The sequence below is a fragment of the Vanessa cardui genome, chromosome 19, assembly GCF_905220365.1.
Source record: "Vanessa cardui chromosome 19, ilVanCard2.1, whole genome shotgun sequence".
NCBI lineage: Eukaryota > Metazoa > Arthropoda > Insecta > Lepidoptera > Nymphalidae > Vanessa > Vanessa cardui.
The window spans coordinates 3,640,909-3,657,915 of NC_061141.1; the positions used below are offsets into that span (position 1 = coordinate 3,640,909).

Genomic DNA, 17,007 nt, shown 5'->3' on the forward strand with positions numbered 1-17,007 from the left:
GCAAGCATCACTATATATATGTGCTTCATTTGGGTTTATAATTTATTTCGTGCTCGGCGGTGATAGAAATCATCCTAAGGAAGCCTCCATATGTCTGATTTCATAGAAACTCTGCCACATGTGTATTTCACCAACCTACATTAGAACAGCGTTTTGGAATATGTTCCAAACCTTCTCCTCAAGAGGGAGAGGAGGCTTTAGCCCAGCAGGCCAATTTACAGACTGTTGTTGGTGAAATAAAGAAAAGATTATTTAATAATACGTCTTCGAATCAAAATCCCATACTTTATTGCATGTATATTACATAATAATAATATTGTTACATTAAAAATTATTTTCATAATTTTAACTTTTTTTATAATTATATAAAACGTCAAAAAAGTGTCAATTCGCTAAATTCCGTGCCATTGACCCATTTCCCACTTAATTTATGTCGGTGTTGCTAATATAACGCTTCAACTTGGCATTTTCTATAACTTTAATTAATAAAATAAATTACATTTATTTTAAAGGTGCATTAAAACAATTATTAAAATAAGATTTTAATCATCTAATTCGCTTGCTGAATTTGATTAGAGGTCATTTCACATCGTTTCAGATTAATTTAATAGCTGTCTTCCAGTTTAAAGGTTAGTTCTTCGATGTAGGTGTCGGAGTCTAGTTATGATAAATTTACTTTGCCTCATATTTGGCTTTTCTTAATTTTAATAATTATTCCAAAATTATTTCCTTGATTTAATTATGGATATAATTCCTTTTTCATTAAGGGTATGTTGGTAGTGATACTGGTCACACTCGCTAACCTTTCAAAGGTTCGTGAACTTTCGATTTCGTTCTTTTTGAATTTTGGAACTATCGGCTTCACACCGAATCCAAATTCTAATTCGATATACTGAATATATCGGTGAGTTGTCCTAATAATTGAGTTTCTTAATTTGTGGTTGTTTAGTATGCAGTGCTTTAATAGCAGTTATCTTTTCAGAATTTATATTAACAATGAAGTTTTGAAGTTTGACAGAACTTTATATCATGTTTACCGACTCGTAAAAAATTGTAAGTCTTTAATTCTTGTTTTTAATTAAATGCATTGGTTTGCAATTCGATAAGTCGTAGTCATGTGTAAATTGTGGTTTCCAGTGACCCTTTGAAATGGTTCTCCGGAGTTGAGATCGTCAATTTGTGTAAGCAGGACTTTGAACCTCCAGAAGGTAAATTCGTGCTTAGATCTCTCGTTAAAGGTATTTATCATTTGCTTATTTGCTTAACTTATTGAACCTGTATATTTCGTATTACAGGAGGTTTTTTTTTTAATCGGATTTACCCACCACGTGGACTTCTTGAATGGAAATATTAAGAGTGAACAGCGCCAGGTTCCTGGTTGAGTGTGCCCAGATAGCGGCTGGTGCAACTCCAAGGACGGCAGGCCTGTTCCCTAAGCCGTTGTCGGTATCCACGTGTAGCTGGAAACTTTGGTGATGTACCCCTTTTCAATTATATTATAAATTTCGTTTACACCGGTCTGGCGAACGGTGTATTCTTTCAAACCACATCAACTAATTTATTCGTCAGTGGCGCCTAATTTTCTACCTTAAATTTTAGATTAGTAACATTGAATTTTCAAGCTTGCCTTTTATCCCAAGTGACCCACGCTGAGTCTAGCTGGCATAATTTTTATATAATAGTCATTATAAGAAGTAACATAAGTAACTAGTAAATTAAGTAATTGGTTGTTTATAATACTATGTTACTGGGCATTAAAAATTTTATAACCTAATATTGTTTCTTTATACCCACACCACCAGTAAGGTAACAATATAATATATTTATAATTGTATTAAACTTTACGAAGATATTAATCTAATTTTCCGAACGTTTTGTCCGTGGAATGTTTAAATGATAATCTTTACAGCATCGTATATAATCTCGAGGCCTCACATAGCTTTGAGCAACCTTAGCCTATTGTGCATTATTGTACGATCAGGGAGTGTCGTGACTAGTATTATAATTAATAGAAAAATATATAACTTGTTGTACTATTGGCTTGGCTTATAAGGCTGTATGCCAAGGTCCTGGAATCAAATCCAGATATAGAAGTTTTCGTAGCAGACAGAAGTTCGGAAGTGTTAAGAATATATTGTTCTGTTACCTTTTATCAGCTGAGATGGCCCAGTGGTTAGAGCGCGTGCATCTTAACCGATGATTGCGGGTTCAAACCCAGGCAACCACCACTATATATATGTATGTGCTTAATTTGTGTTTATAATTTATCTCGTGCTCGGTTGTGAAGGAAAACATCGCGAGGAAACCTGCATGACGTGTCTAATTTTATCGAAATTCTGCCACATGTACATTCCACCAACCCGCATTGGAACAGCGTGGTGGAATATGTTCCCAACCCTCTCCTTAATGGAAGAGGAGGCCTTATCCCAGCAGTGGGAAATTTACAGGCTGTTACTTTACTTACTTTTTACTTTTTATGATATTAAGTCGATATATATACCGTGAATACATACATATATGAATTTAGTAAAAATGTGTTATTTTAATATTACTATCAGACACTCAAATTTTATTACGTGCATAGATTATTTGATTACTTAATGGGCCTAATCAAAGGTTGTTTTATATACGAAGGAGCGTATGAAATATGAACCATTTGAATAATTAATCTTTGAAATCAATTAACTGTAAATCACAAGTAATTAATACTAAATCACAATTCACCAACAATATCCGTTGTATAATTTACGTTATCCAAACGCACATGTCTCTATATTTCCTATATAAGATATCATCATGAAATTAAATCGCAATTAGTTGTATAATTTTAATTACGTTAACCATAAAGTTTGTAATTAAAATTTGCGATTGAATCGATGGTGTATAAATAAACCATTGGATCTGATCACCATGAGAACATGGCGTGCTTTTGACCCTTACGGTATTTGCATAGACACATATATGCACTCTCTATTTTTTTTTCTTTTTTTATGGTATATGTTGGCGGACGAGCATATAGGCCACCTGATGGTAAGTGGTCACCATCACCCATAGACAATAAAGCTGTAAAAAATATTAACTATTCCTTATATCCTCAATGTGCCACCAACCTTGGGAACTAAGATGCCTGTTTGTGCCTGTAGTTACACTGGATCACTCACCCTTCAAACCGGAACACAACAATACTGAGTACTGTTATTTGGCGGTAGAATAACTGATGAGTGGGTGGTATCTACACAGACGGGCTTGCACAAAGCCCTACCACCAAGAAAGCCATACCATCATGGAAAAACCCAATATAATTTTTTGGCCTTAGTTTGAACCTATTGAATGAAGATCTGATACCGTAGTTGTTAGCCACTAGACCATCGAGGCAGCGAAAAATAAAAGATGATATCGTATTTATGGATATCTAGTTTTTATCTACTTATCCGCCGCAGTGTATTTCCCCTTAAGTGCTACGTCACTGTCGAGTCCATAAACTCAGTGCAAGAAAAACATGCTGATGTGTAGCTCAGTCACTGCAAGAAAAAGGACCTACGCATCAGTTCCTCTCTCATATATAGTGTTTAAAAGGATAGAATAGAAAACATTTAATAATAAGACATCTCTAATTTATTTATGTATTATCAATAAAATAGTATCAATATAAATAAATTTATTTTTTTGATAATTTAGATTATAAATTTTATATTAGAATTAAGCGCAATGGCTTACTGCCGCTTAATGTAAAAAGTCGCAGGTTCGATTTTGATCCCACGGGCAGTAATCGTACGAAGCGCAAGCTTTAGGCATAATTGGAAGAGTAAATAGGTGTCCTAGTAATTCCTTAGACCACTCATATTATTCATTTAAAATAATCAAAAAAGGTTCTTTCTTAATTAATCATTTTTTTTTTTTATATATTTGTAATTGTTATAATTTTTCTTCACGTTGAATGTACCCTTATTATTATATACATATATGTTATCTTTCATCTTTACAATTTCTTCATTGATATTCGAAATCACAAAATTTCAAGAAAAATAAAATTTAGTATAAAAATACTAATTAGTATTTAAGACTCGCCACCGAGAAAATAAATACTGAGAGACTATGTTAACCTAAGGCTGTCTAACCCGCTATATTATAACTCGCATGTAACGTTAGGATGCTTGTAAGACCATCACTCAAGTCATTTCAAAGTAGTGGACAATCGAGGTAGGTTTTGCAAGACACTAGACTCACCTTATAAGGGCTCGGCTAGATCATCTAAAAAGTGGAACGCAGTACCAACGCGTCGATTGTGGCGGAACTGTTTAACAACTGTTACTTTTGTGTATACAGCGTACACAGACTAGCATGAACGATAAAAATCTCAGTTGAAAATTTGTTGTGTGTAAACGGGAGAGATTTTATGCGGAATTTATAAAAAAAAAAAACATATATTTTTTATACTAAAAAAAATATGTTTTTTTTTATTATAAAAAATATGATCTTTTAAAGTTACGTTTGACTAAAACACAAATTGTTTTCATAATATAACTGTAATGTGTTTAAAAATAGAACGAGTATGTAGAATAATCCGTTAAATAAAATGCATCCATTTTTTCTAAAAGTATCTTCTTAAGTAATTTTTCTTATCTCGTTATGAAAACATTTTTATTCATACAACACTTAATTTCAATTCAATTAATCGCCTTATATTTATTTAAAATTAGAACAACAAAAAATCAAATAATAAAAAATACAAACTTTTTTTACTTAACCTTTTTGTAGCAATTAAAAAAAAAGAATACGTTCCACGACGTAGGATTTTATAAGTGGCCTGTAAGATTTTATGTCTCAATCAAACTTGAACACTATCAGCTTTCTATTCTGGCTCTCTGGAATATATTTATAACTCGAGATATGCTTAATCGAGAATTCCTGTTCGTTTATCACATTGTAAGATTCAAGTAAACGATTTTATGGACATGTCTTCACGCGATCTTAGTTTTATGTGTGAATCGCTTATTGTATTTCATTGTACATTTTTAATTATTTTATTAAAACGTATTTATATCATTTATGGTTGGAATTATACCTAATCTATCGTATAGTACCTCTTTAATGATATAAGTTTTATTTTTTATTATTATATTTGTCAAAAAAAACTATCAAGTAAAAGTTACTGAATCTAAAAAATAAGTCACGATGATTCTGCAGCTAGAATGCGTTAAGCCTAACCGATAGTTCAGGGTTCAAATCCGGGCAAGCGCCACTTCATATTCAAGAGGGCAATTCTACTAACATATTATCACTGTATCGCAATTAAATGAAAGCTTAATCATTGCTGTTTAACCATTTTCCAATTAAACACAACAATCTTGTGGTTGCGGTTCGATCGAAGTCGGATTGAATAGATTGGGGGGGGGGGGGTCGGGTGGTATCGAAACCATTACAAATTAACAAAATCAAAATATTACTTTATTCAGGTAGGTTGTTACAAGCACTTTTGAATCGTCATTTAACAACAATATTAAGTGAAGCTACCACCGGTTCGAAAAGTAGTGAGAAGTACTGAGAAGAACCGGCAAGAAACTGAAGCAACTGAATTAATCTTTTTTAACATTTAAAAAAACTGTCATGTTAGTTAATTACAACTAATAACTAGAATAACGTAACGTTGTGGAACGAAAATCAACCTCATGAGTCCATAGAAAAATTGTGGTGGTAACCTCCAAAACTTTATTAAAACGAAAGGATGGATTTACCCACCTGAGGACCATCTATACTAACATTATAAATATATCTATATAACTCAGTGTTTCTGTTTGTCTGTCTATCTGACAGTACGCTTTCAAGGTCAAACCGCTGAACCTAATTTGATAAAATTTTGTATAAAGCATGACTGAACTAAAGACTTTAAGACAGGTCAGGCTTTTTATGCCTCTCTACCAATAAAATGCAAAGCCGCGGGCTACAATTACTATAACATATATGGTATAATTTTATATCGAGACTTCAAATTTTGTAACTTTCACTATCCGATCAAGTGTTTAGTCTCACTTAGTAAAGCCTGTATATATTATTGAAAGTTATGTTTATCGTATAATGTTATGGAATATATATATTATATCTGTTTATTATAATATACGAGATAAGCCTTAAAACCTTATGTTTAATCTTAGTTGTTACTATCAAACTGTTTTGAATATGACAAATACTGATGCCATTTATATTGTATATATAATATCAAAAGTGTGAGAGTTTGTTTGTATGTTTTTGAACTGAACATATGTATGTCACCGTGTGTATATTAGCTTTAAATATTTAACCTTATATATAGATTTTTTAGCATTATTTTGTAGTTAAACATAATTGGAAAAGAAACGTTATATTTCACTGGGTAGTCAGTAGGGCTGTGTGCAAGTACGACTGGGTAGGTGACCGCTCATGCCTCAGATATTCTACCGCGATACAGCAATGATCATTATTTCTATGTCCCGGTCTTAAGGGTGAATGAGCCAGTATAACTACAAGCACAATATCTTAAGGCTCTCAAAGTTTGGTTGTAAAAAAAGTAAAGTAACAGCCTGTAAATTACCCACTGCTGGGATAAGGCCTCTCCTCTCACATTATGGAGAGGGTTTGGAACATATTGTTTGGTAGTGCAATAAAGTAATTGTTCTCATTTTTTACAACGCTATCTATGGAGGGGCAGAGGGGGGTTACCATAAGATGACTCAATTGTCCGTCGGCCTATATATATACAATAAACAATTTAATATACAGACAATACGTAAGATATATTAAAGGCTGATAGTTAATGGATATATGTGGTCGTAAAACGTCTCACGGAATCCCCTAACTAAAGATTACGCAAGCAAACCCGCAGTTAAAAGCTACCTATCGATAAACCAGGCTCATTTACTTGTAAATTATTTTCTCTCTCGGTGTTGCGTTCTGTTGTTAGTAAGATGTAGGGAGTACTTTAGGTTACGTCACATATTCGATAGTAGGCTTATAAAGTACTAAATATATGGGTTTAAGTGTTGTTGTAACTTGATACCGTATATATTACACGCTATGTGGATAAGTTTTCCACGAGATATTCGTGGCATAACATATAGAAACATTTACGTTATTATAAAAATAATTAAATCAATTCAAATCATTAATAAAAAAGCATATTATCATATACAAGATTATATATATTACTAATACTTGTTGATTCGATATATAATTATTTTCAACTAACATAACTTTAAATTTTGTTGGAAGAGTTCTTACTGAGTTTTTTGCCGGCAATCTTCGGATAGGATTGTAGTATGTACATATATGTTGTCACAGTACTATTATATTGACCACTTAGTATGTGTAAATAATTTATATAAAACGAAACAATCAAAGCGGCTACATGACTTAGTTACTTGGTGGTGGGGCTTTGTGTAAGCACGCCTGGGTAGGTCCCACCCACTCATCAGATATTCTACCGCTAAACAACAGTACGAAGTATTGTTGTGTTCCGGTTTGAAGGGTGAGTGAGCCAGTGTAACTACAGGTACAAGGGACATAGCATCTTAGTTCCCAAGGTTGGTGGAACTTTGACGATGTAAGGAATAGTTAATATTTCTTACAACGTCATTGTCTATGGGTGATGGTGACCAAAAAAAATTTCTGCAATGTTGATCAAATACATGTAAACTAATTTGGATTTTATCTAATCTGTCATTGGTCGGTGACATCTGATAGCAAATATTTGACCAATCATATTTCGTGAAAATTCTGTAGCGAATATTGATTTCTGAATTACATTGTTTTCTCTAGAACAGTATAAAGCGTGGTTGAATTATTCATTGCCTTTTCTTTGAGACGTTACGTCTAAAGGCTCTGCCATCGTAATATTATTTGGTGTGAAGTCTATATATGTATATATTTCTCCTGGACTATAGTCCTATATAACAAGCCTCAATCTTCTTTCAGATCTTCGTTTGCGAAACAAATACCGAACTTCTCAGTTTCATAACAACAATTCGAATTCCCAATCACATACTTCATATAACAGGTGTCCCAGTAAAATGGTGTAATCAGATATTGCTTGACACACGCGCATGCGCGGAATAATGCAATATTGTAGGTTAGAAATTACGATGCATATTATTAAAGTCACTTTCGTTACGTCGCCGTGATTAATTCTAAATGTAGTTAGGCTATTATATTGTAATTTTACATTCTGCTTAATGTTAATATTAAAATATAAGCTCTTTAAAGATTATTAGAGTTATTTCTGTGCTGTATTTAATATATATTTATTTTATCGAGGCTTATATTGGTGAAAGTGTGAGCACACTGCCAAAGTAAGTGCCAAGTGAAGTTTGCCATTTCTTATTACGTAAATGCTTTAATTTAATTAAAAATCAATGACAAGATTTCAGGTTCAATTCTAGTTAGGTCATCATCAAAGGAAGACTAAGCCTAAATTAACACTTTAAGTTTGAAGTGTTTGCGGTACGGAAAAGAACTAAAACCGTTGGTTCGCCCTGAATTCTAGACGTTTCAGGGTAAGTGAGTCAGTGTATCTACAGGCTCAAGAAACATAATTAAAACACTTAACTTCTACACAACACTTAGTTCTCAAAATAAGTAGTATTTAAAAATTGTTAATATTTCTTAAAGCATCAATGCCTATGGGCGATAGATAAGATTTAACAACATCTAGCTAACATATCGATAATATTTTAAAACAATTCTGAGTTAAATTGTTGTAAATTATTCACCACCTCATTACAAATAACCAAACTTTTACGAGACATGTTAATTTGGGTATGTATGTAAATTTCTCTGGAATTCTTCCAAAACATACAGGTTTTTTTAAGTGTCGACGATGTGAAGAACACATAAGATGAATCCGAATTATATCTTATATGTTTATAATCTAAGATATGAGCGAATATTAGTTAAATAATATGTCGCTTTAATTTCATATATTATCCTTGACTTTCCGTATAAAACAGCACATTATTAACTCGTAACAAATATATATATAGTCATTAAAACACGTTGAAACAATAAACAAACATAATGTGTGTTGTTATATTTCTCATATATGTGTCAAAACTATAAATATACATTCAAGCTGTTTTATGTGAAACAGTTGAGCTCGGGTTATTTTAAGATCATTTGTAATAACACTTTCTTTACTATAGATTTTAAATATAAATAAAAATATTATAATATTCGTATTAAAAAAATTAATTACAGAATTATGCTCACTGTAATAATGGAAATATAATGGACTCTTAATTAAGCAATCAAACAGATAAGACAATTTTGTATTAAGATAAAAATTACAAGAGGTATGACAGTGAAAGACAATAATTAAAAATAAATACATTTACAATCAAATCTTACATTATACTAAGTGCATTTCTTTGTTCATTAAACAAGAATCATTTTAAAATTCGAATCGTTGAAATAACGTCTCAATAAGACTTCGATGTTTTTATCTCAATGTTTTAAATTAAGAAGAATAAAAAAATTATCTCAAACCTTATTTACATAAACGGAGTTCGGCTAATGAAAGTATAAATTAGGATCGAGGCATCGCGTGCCGCCCCCGCAGCCTTCGCACGGAAGGCTTTTCGTTAGCGTAATCCAGCTGTATTGAAAGACGATAACACTTGAATTACACCAGCCCTTGTGATCTATTTATGAATTGATTTACGTTTTGAATTATAAATAACTAGTCAATAAAATGGTTTGTTAATTGTGTGGGTTTCATTAATCTGGATTGTGCTGGTGATAAAAAAAAAGAAATTGTTTCCTTATTCATTTATTAGAACACTACTATTTTAAAAGACTATTAGGCTAAGACTTCCTCTCTCTTTGAGGTTAGGAGCGAATGGTACCACCCTTTAGCAACATGGTAGATTGGATACACATGTGGCAGAATTTCATTGAAATTAAACACATGCAGCATTGTTGTATATCTTCATCACAGAACAGCTTAAGATGAATGAGAAGTACAAATTAAGCATATGGATATTCAGTGGTGCTTGCTGGAAATATTTTCATTGTTGTTAATATTTTTCAGGACGAAGTATTGTCGTATTCTTGTTGTTTTTTTTTATCGACTTACTATAAACTTCTAGAAATATTGTACTATAACAGACAAATCTAAGTATACGCTTTTTCTTTTTTTCTTTTTATTTCTGAAAGAATATTTAAATTGAAATTGGATAAATGATCAACGTTCTTTGTTGAAATTACAATTAAGTTAAAGGCCTTAGATTAATAGTGCGATAAGTCCAATTTGATTCAGAGAATTAGCAATTGCCATTAGTCTAACGATGTTAGCATTATTACTACGTCACAAATATTATGATTTTTGATGGATATGTTTAATTAGAAACAACAAAACGACAATATCATTAGTCTTTAAAAAAACAGTACTCATTAAAATTAAAAAAAAAATAATGCGTTTACAAAATTTAGAAAGTTTTTAATATATTCTTAAAAGTTATTTCTTTCGACATTAAAATTCGCATGTTCTTGTATTGTTTTAAACAATTATCCTTATTACGTATTGCGGTACGTAAAATAATTGGAGGTCATTATTTGTGTACGTTCAACATAAATTGCTATATTTTTACGCAAACGTGAAAATATTTTTTAAATCATTTCAATAATTACAAACGTATCTTACTTTTTAATTTTTTTATAAAACGGAAACGCTAACCTTATTTTATAATTTAATCAATTATTTTAATTATATTTATATAATATAGTTCATGTTATGTACGAATAAACGTACATATATGACAAGGAGTACTTAACTCATGAGAATCAAATTATATATACATTATTGTCATATATAAAATATTTTCACGCGTCTATTTTTAATAAATACTATGTAAGAATTTTAATTAAAACGTTTATAAAGCTCCTTAGTATAAATATACAACTACAACAATTAAATAATAACTAAATATTATAAGTGAGAATTCGAGATCTGCTCCCGCCTACAAAAGACTTCAACGAATAACGAGTGCACATCGTAAGCCGTCGGTGGGTCGAACATACATAATAGATATAATTGTTACATGAATAATTGACTGATGCGAAAATGACATATTAATGTTATCCGAGATGGCCCAATTGTTAGAACGTGTGCATCTTAACCTATGATCGCGGGTTCAAAAGCACCAATGCATATTCATGTGTTTAATTTGGAAAACATCGTGAAACCTACATGTGTCTAGTTTCATCGAAATTATGCCACATTTGCATTTCACCCGCATTGGAAACAGTGTGGTGGAATATCTTCCAAACCTTCTCCTCAAAGGACTTAGAGGATTAGCCAGCTATGGGAAATTTAAAAGCTGTTAATGTAATGTAAAATGTTATCCTTTAAGATGTTCGATAGTCAAATAAAATAAATATATCAAGATCTTTATATCATGATATATTTATTTTCAAATAAAAAAAAAAATAAGATGAAAATATTATTTGTGTCTTCAAGAAACAACAAATTGATGTATGAAGTATGTAAAATAATTTGTATGAGTATGAGACATGTCACATGTCGTAGCCGTGTCGTTACCACCGAGTTGTATGAGATCCATAACACCTGATATTCTGCGACCGTTGCCATGGTTACGCATACCGTTTCGCCGCATGCGCAGCAACAGGTTGTAACAAAAGCCTTTGTATTACATTATAACGTTAATTCATTTGCAACCATTGCGGGAGTCACTCAAGTATTCGATTTCATGATCGAAATTCATTAAAAACAAGTGTTTAATTACATAGAAAACATTTGTAACATTAATTGAAATGATACAGCGTGTTCTTTTAATTCTAAGCATTTGAGAAAGAAATAAAATATATTCACTACTGTGCATTCTACTGAATACTCAGTATTTAGAATAAAAAAAATGTAATGTATCGATTATGAACTTAGTCTAAGTCACGTAAACAAGTTATCACTCCATAAAAATATTAATCTCTAGGTCTCACCCCCGATAACGCCGGCTGCGTTATCTGTATAATATAATAATACATATTCTTCCGGAATAAAAAGTTGTTTATTAATTTGAGCAATTAAATATCAAACTAAGGAATAATTAAAAAAAATTAAAGTATTAAATAAGAAAGCTTAAAGTATTTGTTACAACGACCTCCGTAGTCGAGTGGTGTGTTCTCGCCGTTTTTTCTCGCTAGAAGCTGTTTTCCGAAACGGTGGTAGTATTTAATTATGGATGATGCAAAAACGCTTCATTGTGAAGTTTACTTGTATAAATTGATTTGATACACCAATTTTGATGGGTACGTGAATCCGAGGTCCCGGGTTCGATTTCCGGGTCGATGTAGATTATCATTAGTTTTCTATGTTGGCTTGGGTATAGATGTTTGTGGTACCGTCGTTACTTCTGATTTACCACAACACAAGTGCTTTAGCTACTTACATTGTTGTCTCATATTTATTTATTTCATTCGTTTCATATTAATTTTCAATTACAAATAAAGATCTATTTAATCATCTTATAAATAAACAAAAGCCTAACGTACTTTCAAATCACCCAAAGCCTTCTAAGTTCTATTGAGGCTGAATGAAAGTCCACCAGTATAGTTAGACGTTACTTATGTTTGTTAGGAAGCGATTGTGCGCGACTAATGTTCATCTATCGATGAGCTCAAAGGGTAATGAAGTAACTTTGATTTCACGAGAAATAGGTTGATTATTTAATCAGTGAAAGTAGCTTGCACTTAATGAATCCATTGTTCAGATATGTTGCATACGATTCGATAAATAATTATAATTTGCGATGTTATTTCCTTATTGTAAAGAAGATCAGATGATAAACGATTGATATTAAATCGATGATTTTAAATGATAAAAATGTTGGAGCTTATTTATTGACTTATATTGTGTATATATAATTGTATTCAACAAATAACTTTGTATTTTGCATGTTGGAAATGTAACTAAGCTGAGATGGCCCGGTGGTTAGAACGCATGCATCTTAACCGATGTTTCCGGGTTCAAACCCAGGCAAGCACCACAATTAATTTGTGTTTATAATTCATCTCGTGCTCGGCGGTGAAGGAAAATATCGTGAGGAAACCTGCATGTGTCTAATGCATGGTGGAATATGTTCCAACCCCTCTTCTTAATGGAAGAAGAGGCCTTATCTCAGCAGTGGGAAATTTACAGGCTGTTATTTTACTTTACTTTACTTTAAATGTAACTTCTGAGCTTTTTTGCCGGTTCTTCTTGGTAGAATATAGTAGCTTCAATTAATATAGTTTGTAAAATGACGACTCCAAAGCCGAGTACTAATAGCCTAAAGTATATTTTGATTATGTTGAATTACAATTATCAATGTTAACATCGATTGTAGAATTGAAATAGAATTAACATGATGCTAGTTTATGCGACTTTATTTCGATATAGTAAATGACAAGAGACTATTGTCAATAACACGCGATAATAAAAACAACATAACGAATTATATCATGATATAAAAACTGTAAAATCATCAAAAGCTAACAAGTTACATTATAAAAATATAAGTTATATAGGTAAGTGAAAAAATATACTATTCATCAAGTACCTACCTACTTTTATACTTGATTAAAAGTAAGATATCAAAAATAATAAAAATGAAAAATTACCCGTAACTTTAACGACATTTTAAAACACACTTAAAGTTTCTAAACATTGTCACACATAAGTTAACCATTCCAATTTCCAAGTAATAAATTCGATATCTAATATTTAGTACTCTCTTGTGAAATATTTACGTTTATGTTTCTCAAAAATTTAAATAAATGCATACAATTATATGCATATGTATTTATGATCAATAGCTTTATAAACACAATTAAATTAACATATAGATTGTTCTTACAACAAGGAAATTCCTTAGTCACATACATAAATAAAGTTTAAGCGTCGCATAATTTCCTTTATATTAATATAACGACTCAGATTTCCCTGGGTTTTGTTTTAGTATATTTTCCAACATACGTGTATATCCGAATACGATTAGACAGAAATAGATATAAATAATTTAAATGTAAACTATTGTATCGATACACATCGGCTTTGCAATAAGATTAAAATATAAACTCGCGGACTTTTCTTTATAACTGAACGAATGAAATAATTAAGCATGCATTAATTTCATACATTAATTACATGCTATAAAAGTGCTTGTAAAACATTTCTTTTCCAATTTCATAAAATATTCACACAAAGTTACAAACCTGTAACAACATATTCATAATTTATATAAATGAATATACCTCAGCCAGCCAAAATTAAATGAAAATCACAGAAGTTTTTGAGATAAGCGCGAAAATATACAGAAAGTATCCCCGTCGCTTCTGCCTGTACATGTTTTGAGTTTAACATATTATAATATGTACTTTATAATAATAATAATTAACGTTACTTAAACTGTATACCATATACCTTATGTACATATGTATACAAATTTTAAAAAACTAAATATCCTCTGTTGTCGTCTTAAAGTTTTAATGCTTATTTTTAGCTTGCTTACTAAATTACTTTCTTGTCGATTCTTCTCGGTAGAATCTATATTCCGAACCGTCGATAGCATTACATTTACAATCTTGTATATTGACAATTTAAATAATATTATGTGAATATAACGTGCACTTGCTTAACAGATATAAATTAAAATGTTTACGAGTAGCAAACCTACTTACAAACGTAAATAATCAATTTCAAATTACGAACATATTCGTGTAATGATATCTTATCTTGCACTAAAAAGCTAAATGCATCGTAATATTTTTATAGCTTTTACTAGCTTTATTGTTTTTCCATTAACTTGATAATAACTTAATTATAATAAGCTCTATTTTCATGTACAAATCAATCAAAATTCATTATTATATATTGAAAGAATAAATATATATTTACCTCAATAAGATGATAGCCTAAACAGTACACCACAGTTTTGAAACGACCACAACATACACATAACGTATGTGTTTAAACACAACACAGAACAAAATGTGTTTGTTTACAACAGTCCACTCGTCACTACACATATAAACAATCAGTTTATACTATACATTTATATTAAAATATCACTTATACTCATATATCATAGTCACGTGTGTTAATATATAAATATATATGTGTCTTTCAGTCTTTGAAATTAATAGTAAACATGCGACGCTAATTTCCGGACATCGCGAAATCGTAAGGGCGCGTATTGGTCATGTGTGCGTAACAACCTGACCACAGGCTTGCGTAGACGCAACTGAAATCACCTTGCAAGGCCCACTATACCTGTTTCGGTCTAAACATGTGTCCGTCTCGCTCTAGCGGGCATTGTGCTGAGTCCAGTGACTGGCTTGACAATAAATTACCTATAGGAATCTAATCAGTTTAATAGATGTGTGATTTTTTTTAATTCCGCTCGTTTTTAATGGCACCATGGATGGATGGTATAGGGACATTAATTATGGAGACGGTTACATTTGTATCATTCGAAATTCAAAAATTACAACGTAATTTGATCATATTTATTTTTTCTCGAGGTCCATCGATTCTGATTGATTTATGGTTATTTTTGTAAAATAAATATTGTTTTATAATTTTTCGCATAAATCGTCGATTCATTATTTTAAATCCGGGTGCTGATAAATAATAGAATAATTAAGAAAAGCTACAACTCCGTGTATTTTGACGAAGATGGGTAGCGTGATTCAATTAGTATAATATATAGTACTGTAAAATTATTACTTAAATCGTCAATGGACCATCTACCCTGGGAGTCGTGGGGCTCGATGTCTCTTGTATATACACTGGCTCACCTTTCAAATTGGTACACCACAGTAAACAGATTTAATATTAAACTGCCTCACTAATAAAGAGCACAAAGCCTTACCCTCCCACAGTAATATACCTATAATTTGGGATAAAATTAATTAATATTAATTAACTCCACACCAGTATGTATGGAATGGAAATTGAAATAGATCTTTTTTGTTGACTGTAGAAACACATGACACTAATTAAGTAAATGCAACTATATTAATAAATTATAATAATTATTATTATTTCCAATCTTTACACTCATATTTCAATTTGAATATACCGTAATCAAATATCACACATCCTTTATATTGGAATTTTGTATAAAGCTTTTAATTGGTGGTACGAGTAAGCCTGTGTGGGTACCGTCAAATGTCAGTATTCAGTATTGTTGTGTTCTAGTTTAGAGGGTGAGTGAGCCAGTGTAACTACAAGGTGCATACTTAGTTCCCAATGTTGGTGACGCATTAGCGATTTCTTATATCATAAAAATTCGACAAATAATCATAACAAAATTTAACTCTTAATAGCATAAATAAAACATAAAACGTATCTCTATGTTTACGATTCCATTATTCTAGTTTATTATCTCAGGCTAAAGCGTTTTTATGACTTTTCATAGAAATCAAACGAAACTTAAAATAAGTATTATCTGAACTTTAACATATATCTATTTTTATATTTTCCTTATTCCATTATATCGAATCAATTATTAGGGATCCGTACTTAAAAGGTAACACGGGATTCTCTTACTAAGACTCCGCCGTTCATCTGTCTGTCTGTCCTAAAACACTTTAGTCAAAAGAACACAAAATTGATTCACAGACAACATATATGGTTTTTATAGATAATGGTACGGAACCTTTCGTGAGCGACTCGACTCGTTCTTGGCCGTCTTCGTGCGAAAGCTCAACGCGTATATACCTACATGTACTTGTTCTAGTATAGACTTAAAATTGTAATGTATTTGTAGTTATGAATTAATACACACTTCGATCGCTCGCATCCCGCAGCGACCTCCAACCATTAACATTTTAACCCAAGATCTCGATCGAGTCTAAGAATAAGAAGTATACTACCTTGTTGATACCCCGCTGCTGGACTAAGGCTTTATTTCATTAAGAAGGCTTAGTGTGCACTCCACCTCGCTGCTAATACACGAAACCGCGTTGGGGGTGCGTGAAATA

General features: G+C 31.5%; 1 protein-coding gene across 1 annotated transcript in view; it reads right to left on the reverse strand.

Annotated features, from left to right (window-relative positions):
• LOC124537864 (transcription factor SOX-6) overlaps nucleotides 1-15,251 on the reverse strand; it is a 298,209-nt gene extending 282,958 nt beyond the window's left edge. Inside the window, exon 1 of the mRNA XM_047114813.1 lies at nucleotides 14,918-15,251. The gene's annotated coding sequence lies outside the window, so the exon portion shown is untranslated. The remainder of the gene's footprint in view (nucleotides 1-14,917) is intronic.
• Between the last annotated feature and the right edge of the window lie 1,756 nt (nucleotides 15,252-17,007).